This window comes from Gopherus flavomarginatus, chromosome 2 (assembly GCF_025201925.1).
Source record: "Gopherus flavomarginatus isolate rGopFla2 chromosome 2, rGopFla2.mat.asm, whole genome shotgun sequence".
NCBI classification, from domain to species: Eukaryota; Metazoa; Chordata; order Testudines; family Testudinidae; genus Gopherus; species Gopherus flavomarginatus.
The window spans coordinates 245,398,274-245,411,354 of record NC_066618.1 but is presented as its reverse complement, the minus strand read 5'-3'; the positions used below and the strand labels follow the sequence as shown (position 1 = coordinate 245,411,354).

The following is a 13,081-nucleotide window of genomic DNA, read 5'->3' as shown; positions in this document are numbered from 1 at the left end:
TTTTGTGCATGGTAGCACATGTAATAGCTTTTGACACATATATTCTAGAATTTATGCTTCAGATAAATGTGTATATCTTTTTTATTCTATTTTATCACTTCCTTTGCAGTGAATCTGCATTAAACAACAGGAATACTACTTATCCAATCAAGTGATATCTAAGATAGCTTCCTTTTAATTTTAAAAATATATTTAAATACTGCTATTTGGTATATAAGGAAAACATGTTTTTGGCAGGGATACCTAGGTACACATGAAAAGGGCTGAAATATCTATGCTGCATATATAAACAGATAAGATTATGCCTAGAAGGCATTTGGGGAACATCTGTCAATTTTTTATGGAATGCACTGATTGTGGGCTATTGATTGCATTTAACAAAGTTGTTGCAAAAAAAAAAAATCAGCTAACAATTTGTGTTGAAAGGGCTGATCAATATTTAAATGACTCACTTTATTGATTTAAAATTAACTTTCAATTAAGAGATCCATAGGACTCTTAACTGCGACACTTATCCATTCAAGAGAAAATAAAGGTACATTTATCGATACACTTAAACAGCAGTGGCTGGTTTCCTATTGATTCAGTCATTTGCGCTGGGATTCGTTAGCGTCATCAGACTTTAACTCGCTTACTAGGTCTTCACAGTGTATAATACTGCAAGATGCAGGAATGTACAAAATGACACAAAGGAAGTATATGAAAAACTAAACCGAGTTAAAAGATGTATGTAAAGGTAAGTCATGTGTATGCTTTTTAAATCTCTTACTGAAGGGGGATTCTTTTTAAAAACTATCTTGTTTTCCATTAGGAACAGATCTCTATGATGGTGCATTTTACAGAGCAACTTGTTACGTACAATACTTTTTTCTACTGGAATTGTATAAATGAATGAAATCTTTGTCTATAATATTGATCAGTAACTGCTCTATTGACTCCTATTGACTAAAAAGATCACCAACTTGCGTATATTAACATGTAATCAGTGATAAACACACTGTTTATAGAATGTTTTAAAGGGCAGTATCATGTTTTCCATTTATAAATACTATCTAGTTACCTATCTACCTATTGTGATATTTAAGGCCAATATTATTTACCAATATGGTTAGGATATCATGCTGGCCAGTACTGTGTATTTTGGAAAACTTACTAATACATTTTAAAATATGCACTAAATGTGTATTTCTGTTTTTATAAAGAGAAATTCAAATATACATAAATCAAATAAAAATAGAACAAAATAGCAGAATGATAATTATGAACAATTGCATATGCATCAGCACATTTAGGGACACAAATTTAAAACAGAACTGTAATTACAGATTTCATTATTTACATGCATTCTCAGTATTTTAGCACACTAAGAGAGCTGGACATATCATCTATCTAGTTAATAATGGACCAAATTCATCCCAGGTGTAACTCACTGAAGTCAGTGGATCTGGAACTACATCTGGGATGAATTTTACCTAATACTTTGAATGGGACTTGGCACTCACCATCCTAGATTTGCATATAACATACATCACAAAAATGAAATCAAACTAGATGTCCAGCAGGCATGGCATGTTTACTGATTAGAGCAGTAATAACCTTGCCTGATATATGTGTGACAGTGCTTCTCTTTGCAGTGCAGTGTCATTTGGTGTGGGGGAGGGTTAACTCTGACAGTGGCTCTGGATTGCCTTGTGTCTCCCAGTCTCATTGGCTCATCTCTCTCTCTCTTTTTTTTTTTTAAGCATCATGGCCCAGAACTGTCTGTTCAGTGAAATGAAGCTGCCCCAAGTTGACCCATTCATTACGTATTCATTTGCTGTGATGTAATCTCTGGGAGGAAAATGCAAGCTGTCTAATTATGTTAAACATCAGAACCTCTTCAGTTCAAATGGCATTATTCTTTAACCCTAGAATCTATAGAGAGTGTGTTTAAGATCTCACTCTAATATGTGACCACCAATATTTTTAGAAAAATCTTCTAGATTTTGTTAAACCCTAAAACCAAAGCATTTTATATTATTATGAAGACCTGGTTACATTATTTATTTGTTGCTCTGTCCACTAAAGCTTAAATTGTATTTACCACAGGCTCATTTGCACAGTCCTATTATATAGCAGTAATATCTTTAGGATCATAATGAGGCAGAAAACTGATTATGACCCTTGTGCTACTGGGTGGGAGTTGAGATCAGAAAAACTGGTGTGTAAATGCAAAGCAAGTGTCCCTTCCTAAAATGTCTAAATCACATAATATTAGTGTAACATAATTTGGAATATATTATGATGGTTGCAATTACTAAAAAGTGCATGGTTACATTATTTCCAACTGGAAATTAGATGATTATACTAATTAAGTGATAGCAGGTGGCACAGGATGACTGTTACAATCCTCTCTGATCTGCAAAGGATGCAAGGTTCAGTGTCTAAAACACCCAGGAGAAGTAACAATTGGCTTAAGCACTATTTGGTCCCAAGGTGCAGAAGAGGGATTCACTTTGATTTAACACTTCCTTATCACATCAAAGAGGTGAAAAAGGCATCTTTATGGATTGGTCTGGAAAAAAATTCCACTGCTTCAGCTTTTAGCCTAGCAGCTAAAGTCTTTGAGTATATTAGAACTACAATATGAAATAACTACAAATAGAATAATATAATGCTAGAATTGAAATGAAAAATCTTTTGATAACAAGTGGCCTAAATTTCATACTATTGCTTTCAATTTGTTAAATTCTGAAATAGTTAATATTGTATTAATATGAGGCTGATGATTAAATTCAAAAAGCTCAAGTAACAAATGCTTTACACTATCATATGAGCATTGTATGCTCTTACGAATGTATCTGGTCATTAAATAAATTTAAGTTTTAGTTGCTCTTAATCAGCATTTACACACTATTTTCATAGCAGAGTTGGAGACCATTTGCAATTTCACGAAATTGGAGAAGTAACCCTCTAGACCTACATGTCATCTACAGATACTTTTCTTCTTATCCCCTATAGCTCTGTATTCATATTGAAGTAAGGCCATGAAAACAGTCAACATAATCTGTTACTTCTTTGGAATCCGCCATTATCATTTTAATGATATAAGATGTGCTCAGAAGTTAGCTCTTTTTTTCTGGGTTTTCACACTATTTATTTCTGAAGTGGGACCTCAATTCAACAGTAACAAGAAAGCAGATCTGTTGAAGAAGAAACATGCTGAGTGAACCATAAGAACGCAAACAACGTATGCCTAAGAGGCAAACCAAGTGATTCTTACAAATGATGGAAAATAAATGTTATCTAATTTCGGAAATTCTCTTATCCAGCTTGATCTGTCTCTGCAGAGTTTATTTCAGCATTGTTATTTTATTTCTTACAACAGATCAAAGACATGGCTGATAAGACTTGATTCTAGATATATGTGTGTCATTCCATGATAGTGTAGCTATTCAGTGTAGCTAGTTAATTTAAACCTTTCCTTTTCCCCGCAAAGCCTTGTTTGCATCATAATTTCAGAGAATTTTCACATCACTTTACTGAAGTCATGGGAAGTAGGTATAAGTAGTTACTAGAGCTGTTACTATATGGTGTAAAATTTTTCTTCTATTTGAGGTGCTGCTGTTATTTCACTATGGCATTCCCTCTTGCATGATGATGTGTGCAAACTAAGTACACTCTAATCCTCTCACGCCACGAATTTTAACATAGTTGCATACATTCTGATGCTAGCAAAATGCAGTAAAATAGATGCCTGTACCAAGGCCAAACAAGAAATGTTCTCCAGCTCACAAGCCCCAAAACTCATCCTTATTCTATAGCGAAAACCATGAAAGTTTATGGAAATTGGTCATCTCACATGTCTTTTATGCCTTAGCAGAACTAAATGGAATGGAGCTAAATTTTAGATCACAAAATGCGTCATCTCTAAACTGTTCAACACTTGAAAATATGGTATCATTTGTATGCTTTTCTGTTCATTTATATAACACATATTTTTCCAGGACAGAACTTAAGTGAATGTCCAACAAAAAAGGCAACAATTGCCTTCCCCTCCATAGGTGAAAAAAATTAGTCTTATACAATACAAGTCATTCAATAAGCCATGCAAATTAGAATAATGGTATGTTGCAACTCATGGGCAGCTATTGGAGAAATACTAACTACTTGTTCAATCATAGCAAATAATGCACTACTATAGGCACAAGGCCAACTTTCTTATCCTTGCAAGCTACTGATTAGTTCAGCCTCAGACGAACAAAAATCCTTAATCTTCTCTTTTTAATATTGAAGAGGTAAACCCTCTTTCACCTGCATGTGGAGTCTGCTTTTTCATCAAAGCTCAGGAGATTCCAACAACAAAATCAATGTATGCATGTTCAGAGCAGTTTTCAGGGTTTTGTAAGACAAATCTTTCAAATGGGAGCTAGTTTAATGCTATTGAGCTGAGTTTCGATCTGACAGAGTGAGTGAACAACACAGAAACAGTTCACTTACCACTGCTCACACTACAGGAGGTTGGAATCAGGTACAGCTCTGTGCAAATACAGCTATACAATTTCTCAGTAACTCTCATACAACATAATTCAACCATAAACTGACTGTTTAAACAAATTAATAAAGATACAAATAATTTAAAATGTAGTTATTTAATTTCTTTTTCTACAATAAAGAAATACTTTACAGTTTTATAGTAATGCTCTGGGCCTGAGTTACTCTCACTTACTCCGGTAAAGATCTAGAGTATCAAAAATTACATATGTGTAAAACTGTTGTCAGAGAAATATCAGGTTCTGTGTTCTTATTAAAAGAGACTATGCATACATCTCAAATACAATAGCCAAATCTCCTATACTGCATTTCTATGCAGTTTAAGACTTCTAACAACGTATTCCTCGGATCTCTTTGAAAGGGAAAGCACTGGTTTTAATAATATGCACTTGTTACATTAAAAACTTCTCAGCAACTTTTTTGCAAAATAAACGTGGATACAGCTTTTGTAGCCAGATAATGTGGGGCCTGCTCCTGCTCTCACTACAGTCAATGGCAACATTATTACTGATTTTGACGGGAGAAGGACTGGAGCCTTTTTATTTTTCTCCTAAGTGAACAACACTGTGCCTAGCTAAAGCTCGTTAAAGAGAATTATTACACATTAGATGGTTAAACTTCTGATTAGCGGGTCTTGATTTCATACCCTCTGTGGTACCTAGAATAATATGAGGTGTACTTACTAAAAACTATGTTCATATTCCCTACTTTTAATAAACAAAGTCACAAGCCCTCTAAAATGCCTATGGTATAATTTTAAGCATACAATCTTGAATGACAATGCTAAAAGATCATGAATCTGGTGGAAAGAACAAAGCTTTAGGCTGTAATAGGCACTTTACCTTGAACTTTTTTGGGTTGGGGAGAAGTCTTTATTACAACACTCTTATTAATTCTGTTAGATTCAGAAAGCATTTGCAGCACCTACTCAGTCATGCCTTCATCTGACTCCAGTTTTAGTGTCAATGGAACAACATTCATTATGATTACAATAAGCAAAAGCAAGTATTGTTTCAAATATTCAGGTCACAACAGAAGGTCCTCTGCCCAGAAGAAGAGAAAATCAACTTTGAGTAAGACCTATTTTCATTTAGTTCAACCCCATGTCTACAGTTACAATATGGATGAGGGATGCAATTATTACTGATGTGACTCACTTGAGTGGGAGATTTGCATGAGTGAGACCAAAGTAAAAACTTCAGAATTTGGCATCAAAGCCTTGATTCTCATATATACATGTGATTAACTTCACATGCAAGTGGTCAGATGGAGCTCCAAGGGATACTCATGCGCATAAATTTACTCACATGTATAAACATTTGTAGGACTGTGGTCTATATTTGTGAAAAACTGACACATGGAGTAATAAATTAATACATTTCATGACACTATACAATACAAACAAACAGTACTAAAGATTCCTTATAAAAATAGCAAAGCATATATGGGTTTAAAGGGTAGCTTCATTATATTAGCAAATTTAAGCAAACTAGCAATTTTTTGGTATAAAAGTGTCCATTCACCAATATAATTGAACAGTTCTATTATAATTAGAAGCTCAGTATTTTAATAGCATATAAACAACCTCTCCCCCAATTTTCATTATGCTAAATTTTTCAGCTATTGCAGTCTTGTGAATGAAAGTGATTGTTAAGGTACTTTATCCCTTTTTTAAAGAAAAGGTGATTTAATTAGATGGTCCATTTTTAAGGCATAAGTTTACAAGTCAAAACCAAGGAGGTCTAGAGTTGAGGGAAAATTCTTTTTTATTCTATAATCCTGACTACAGGATTGTATTAATATAGAAATTCTCTTTTACCCATTTCAGTTCTTTTTCAATGCAGTCTTTCAGCAAAAAGGATACCTACACTTTGGTATCATGAATAGGATTCCATGTACATATCTCAAAATACAAGTGCATCCTTCTGCTTTTGAACATAAAAGAAGGTATTTCCCCATGCCCATAAATATTTCACAAATAAAATTGTGTGTTTATTTTTAAAAAGAACTCGGATAGTGATAGTCACATCACTGGTGTCTTGAGATGCCTTTCTGAGTAGTGTACTTTTCTCTCATCCTACTCCCTCATTACAGGTACACAGGTTTTTTTTAATGTGACTAATTGTCCTCTAATCACCTATTTTTTCCAATACTCTTCCCCCACCTTAAAAAAGTGTAAAGTGGATCAGGAAAATCATTTTCTTCCCTTTAGAACTACAAGGAAAGAAAAGATAAGGGAATGGTTCAAATACATACTGTGGGACAAATGCTGCAGTCCTTGCTCAACCATATCTCCCAGTGGGGTCAACGGAGGTTTAGCCTGTGTTAGGAGTTCAGCATTTGGCACTGTATATGAAAAGAAAATCTTGGAATTCATGGGTGATCCTGTGTCATAAAAAAGGTGAGGTTCACTGATGGCTGAGAGTCACAATTGCAGCGTACATAGCAAGAATAGTCAAAGCACAAAATCAGAAACACTTTAGCCGTGGTTTTATGTTTTCAGACTTTATAGTCAGTATCATATTTTACTAATTTCCAGGCACTTTCTGTACGTCATAGCAGAGAATGCCGCCATTAACTTATTTCTACTGCTAGAATTTAAAAATGTCATCTTGAGTTTTATAGAAACCGCATTCTTTTTAGAAGTAATTAGCTAAGGCATAGTTTGTATGGCAATTAAAAAAAACTTGCTTGCAGAAGCTTGTAAGCATTATGTAATTTTTTTTAAACTACAAGTACATATGTGTATTCTTGCCTCTAGCTTAAATACAGTGAATGTTGTAGTTGGTTGCACAGGAATTGTCTCAAGAACATTAAAGCAAGCCAAACACGATTGTATTCCAACAAAATTGCTCTCTTTATACCATGTATTGAAACTTGATAACTGTTGGTTATAAAATTCCTTTGATTTTCTGTAGGTAATAAAATACTTTGGCAATTACTATTGACAGTTCTGGATAATCTTGAAGGCTGCCTTGCCTGAAGAAGATGAGTGTTACAAATCACTCCACTGAAAGAGGGAAGAACAGCAGCAGGCAGCAGACAGGTTTCAATTTCACAATGCTGATTATCTCATTCGTGATTCTATGCATGCCTAAATCTGAGGATCCCTCAAGCAGCTATATGGACTTCTACTTTTAAAATGCCTATTACGCTTTCATACTTTTTGCTGCTTCCTGAAGAGTGCCATTTCGCCAAGCTTAAATAGCAGAAAATTGCACTGCTTTTCCTCTGCCCATCTCCTCAATCTCTATTAACCTGCACAAGAACAAAGGCGTATGATGGTCCAGCTATAGGTTGGGAAATAGGTTTGAAGTTGTTTTTCATTTACTGGTACCCATTTTTCTGATTCATAAAGGTATTCTAACAATAACATCACTTTAATACATTTGAAAATTATTGAAAATAGAATCTTTATATATATATATATATGCATATATATATATATGTAACTTCACATATGTATGCACATACTAGAGATACAATTTGTTCAAACATACATGCACACGTTATTTACATACATATCAACTGATTCTGTATTGCTGTTAGATTGTGACATGGTTTAAATAATAAAGGGATAAAAATGAAATTGGTCCAAATGGGATTTTTTTCCAGTTAGGTTACAAGAGAACAAGCAGAAGCAACTACAAGCAGAAAGGAAAATTGTTGAAGCACCTGGTTCTAATGCTTGCAGTAAGCCTTTATTAGATGTCATAAACTGAATGATGCATTACTCTGTGGACGACTTATAGCCTACAAATGTTGAGGTAAAATGGAGGACAAAGAGTTCTTTTAAAACAATAAGGTTAAATGTTCCTTTTAAATCAAATGATATTTATTAAATGCAGAAATCATAATAGGCTCAGAGAGATTTGAGAATATTTCCTTTAATTTTTAATGTATTTCTGCATTACCTTTACAAATAAAGAGTATTTTACTTTAACAACTCATTTTATATCATTAATTACAATCTATCCCACATTCCAAATGCATTATTAAACAAAAATTACGAAATATGTGCAAATCCTGATACAAGCTATATCCATTACATTAAAATTCATGTGGGCTCTCAAAACAAACAAACAAAGAAAAGAGAAAGGTACTTTTGTTCACCAGAAAATGTTTTAAAATAAATCTGCTTTGAATTTGAAAAGATAAAAGAATGTTTTCTAAAATGACAATTGCTGATTGGCCATCGATTCTGAGCTTTAATCTCATAGCCTACTCAAATTTCCCATTATGTCTCACTGAGGCTTAGAGGGATAGAAATGCAGAACTGTGGCCTTCAACAAAACTGGAGGGGGGTTAGAGCATTAAGAAACACAGCTGTTGCTCACAAACTGCAAATGTTAGAATAACTCACTGCTTGTTTTTTTTCCTTGTTGCTAATAAAAACGTAAAGTGTTTTGCATGCTTTCTATAAACAGTGCACTTAAGTTTTATAATCTAGTACATCTTATTAAGCGTGAAGTCTGCTGATCCCTAAATTATTCATAACATGGTCCAGACTGATTAAGATTGGCTTGTTAAGGAGCACAAGAAGCAATTAAACTGACAAGGCAGTGTGGCCTTGATGTATACATTTATTATCACAAGAATACCCAAAGTGAATGCCCTTATTAAGCAATGAATTTCACCTCACTGGCCTTCTACCATTGCTGCCACAGGCAGAGAGAGCCAGGAACAACATGTCAAAAGCTAACTCTGAGGAAATGCCTATCTTCAAGTGAAACCGATTTTGTAATGAACCTTTCAGTTCACTCCTGAGGTAATAAATCCTGACTGGTGCATTAATTACTTGATAACATCCCATCAAAATGCAAATGCAGCACTTGACCCATAGGAATGGCTCACTAGCTGTTAACTCTTCAGGGTATACATAAATTGTCTGTTTTCTTTTATCAAACAGGGCATTTATTTCCAACTTGCTAGGGTGAATGTCACTCCTGCCACCCTCAGCCCCTCAGTGGCCTGACACCATCATTTGCAGAGGACTGTCACTATGTGCCGACATCCTAATTGTGCTACTTCTTTGCTTTGTACTTTGAGGCAGAATTTCCAACTCTCCCCCTCCCTTTCTGGAGGAATCTTGCATGTCAAGGACAAAGCTGTAATAGCGTTACAAAGAATGACCCCCACCTCTAAAGTACACTAATCTTTCTTTTCAATGGCAATACATTAAACAAGGAATTTAGTTCCTTGAAGTGATTAAATGAAAGCTGAACATATCTGTGTGACTCACTATCCAACGTAGGCAGTATGCATGCTTCAGTCCAGAAGAATTCCCCCAAAGGTATAGTGACATGTTTTAAAGATGCTTTTTAAAGACCTTCGGTAAACATTCAATATTTTTACACTAAACAATCAAATAATATTTCAAAAGGTAAAAGAACATTACAAAAGTACATTTCAGAACAAGAATTTAGGATATACGAAAGGTGATGGGCTGCTATTCTGTAAGCTTGTTGTATCAAACAGGCTTCTTTGGTTATTAAAATTGTCTCCTCAATTAATGTTAGTGAGGGATTTTTGTTTTAGATTTCCTCATTCAAAATTCTGATCTACATTAATGGGGCTGGCTCTCCCACCTGGGTCAACCTGCCTTGCAGACTTTCTATTTGTCATGAAGGCTTGGTGAAAAGCTTTAATTCAGGTTACTAGGCAACCCTGCAGGTGAGAAAATATAATGTTTGGCCTACTCCATTTTCGAATACACACAGTGGCCTAATGCCTTCAACATAGACTGTGCAAAGCATGCACTGATAATTCTCTGCTACATTTTCTAAAGGCGAGGTCAGAAGAAAATTAATTGATGCTGAAAATAATGACAGAAGGAGAGGCACCACTGAGACCTGGTGTGACTGGCATGTGATAATGTTAGCAAGAATCCCAGCATGTGACTGGACAGTGTGATGAAAAATATACTTTATGTGAAGGAAAAACAAGTTACAAAACTTAATTAGTTTTTGACACTTCTTCATGAGTTATTATCTTTTCATTTGGAGCATTGCCTTGGGACATCAATACACAAGAAGAAATGAAACATTCTTACTGTAAATCTGAAAGAAAAAGATGACTTTATATTGTGCTTCTCCTTTTACATGTCTTTTTGAATAAACAAAATCCCCGCCACAGCCTAAGGTATACAAGCCACTGAAGATGTATCTGCTGAGAGTATAGAATAGACTTGTTCGATATAATAATCCTGTTACAACTGATCATGCAGTTTTATTTTAAAAAATAAGGGGAGAAAGGGGGAATCGAAATGGTTAAAAATATAGTTGAGAGGCAGTTAAATTATAACACCTACAGCAATAATGCTTCCTGTACTGCAAATGTATTTTTAATTTTTTCCACTAAGGTTTATATCTAGAAGTAATTCACACTGATTACTAAACAACCCTTGCGAGTTGCTTTGTCTTTTGAATTTTAAAAAATACACTTGCCGTGAGCAATGAATTTCATAAACCACCAGCTCTCATGCTTGATGAATCATTCTTATTTTATGCAGTGCTGTGTGATAGAGAACGGAGATAAAATATTCTATCCACAAGCTATTCAGTACAATTTATCATCAGCAGCTCACTAGTCCAGTGATAATACCTGGCTTGCAGATTGTAATGATCAGATTCTGTTTTTATTTCCAACAGGAGTGATCCGAATAGCAGAGTTTTTAATTTACATACATTAGTGAGGTTCAAATGTGGCAATAGCTACAAGCAAATTCACTTGCACACTGAATTCTCGCCTTGCATAATGGGCTCCCTTTAGCAATTACTCACCAGTGAAGTACCCAGATAAAAATGAAAACAAAGAGGAAAGAAGGAAAATCATGATCCAAACACCGTAGTGTGGACCAGGATAAATTATTGAACCACAGTGAAGGTCACGTTTATATCTGTTTTAGTAATGATTTCTTATATCCTTTCTCTGTATAGAATTTATAATACCATCTCCTCTCTATGATATGCTACTGTATCCTTTTTTATTCTGTAATTTTCTGAAATTCCAATACTAGCTTCCTATTATATAAAAGCAATAGCACATTATTATTAATATAAGTTTTGGTGGTGCAAGTTAGAATAACTAAAACACAGAAACAGCTGATAAACATGCTAACAACGTCAAAATCTCTGTGAATTACACTAGCCTGAACACTCAGTAAAACCAACAGGCTTATAATAAAATACCTCTTATAGCTACATCGCTTTTATCCTGACCACAGTATTGAGTTTGAATTCCCAGCAGCATCATTACTAGACATTTTCTGCCACCTTTCTAAATCAGAACAGCTTCCTACATTTAGTGAAGATTAGGTAATGCTACAAGCAATCAATAACAGCCCTCAATTCCATACCTTGTTCGGAAGAAGAAGTTGATTAAAAGTAAGTAAAGAGGATGGTTGAATATGCTTTAAAACTAGATGATTCTTTAAATACTCCATGGCCATAAGGAAAATATTATTCCCAGGCAAAAAAGATAGGTCTAAATAACATTAAGATTGTGACATAAAGCAACAAAAGCCAGAAAATTCCAAGTTTGACACTTCATCCTTACCTCATAATACAGGTGCATGTGAAGAATTGCATGTCAGCCTCAACTTTGATTTTCCAGGCTCTTCTTGGTTTGTGTCACAGGCTTAATATGTTTTACAAGCAGTCCTTGTCTGCGATTTTCCCTTTTTCTTTAAAATAACAGTTTTAAAAGAATGCTTTTAGGGAATGCCTGTTAGTTACCAGAGACATGAAAAACATTTCCAAAGCAGCCATCACATTCTTGCCTGCAAACACACAGAAAAAGGTAAGGCCCAAATTTTTCAAAGTATCTCTATATTTCTGTATGTACGCAACAACTGGTGCACGTGCGCAAATCATGGTTACATGCACACAAAGGCACTTTGAAAAATTTGGGCCTAAATATTTAGTATCTGATTCTAGTGGCATATATCAGTGGTGTTCTGAACCATCACATCTGGGTGCTGACTGGGCAAGCCAAACAACTGAAGAGAAATGTCAACCTTCCAACAACAGCACAAAAGAAAGTTCTATGGCAGCAAGTCAAAAAGCCTCCTGACAGAAAAAAAGCTCATGTACAAATGAGTTCACAATCTCCCATGTTTCCTAAGACCCTATCTTCAGTCCAGCCAGCTCCAGCTCGGACTATATACCCTTTGAACAGCGTAACTCACTTGCATGACTGGAAGTGGCAAGGGTTAGTGGAGTGGCCGGTGGTCTGAAACTTTATTGAATTAAGGTTAAATAAACGACTGGGAGCAGATGATGAGCTGTAACCCGAGTATCTATCTCTGGAATGATGAATGGGGCTGTTTGCTATGTCCCATTTATGGCTGTGGTATAGATGGGCGAGGGTCTTACCCATCCACAATGTCGTTGTGTTGGGATTCTTATTCTCCCTTCCTTTCTTGTAAAGATTTTGCTCAATGGAATAGGAGAAACATTTGGTTGCAACTTTCATTTTAACTTGGCTGATCTCCAAACCAAAGATGCCCGCCACGGAAAGGCAGAAAGCTTCAGGCAGTGTGCCTTTA

The 13,081-nt window shown here is 35.1% G+C and overlaps 1 protein-coding gene and 1 long non-coding RNA gene across 6 annotated transcripts in view; one reads left to right on the top strand and one right to left on the bottom strand.

The window, feature by feature from the left end:
• ZFHX4 (zinc finger homeobox 4) overlaps positions 1-13,081 on the bottom strand; it is a 178,378-nt gene that overhangs the window by 58,788 nt on the left and 106,509 nt on the right. The window lies entirely within an intron of this gene.
• Positions 104-2,878, top strand: LOC127045432 (uncharacterized). The gene is made up of 2 exons (XR_007772702.1): positions 104-736; positions 1,743-2,878. It is a non-coding gene; the product is annotated as an uncharacterized LOC127045432 (long non-coding RNA).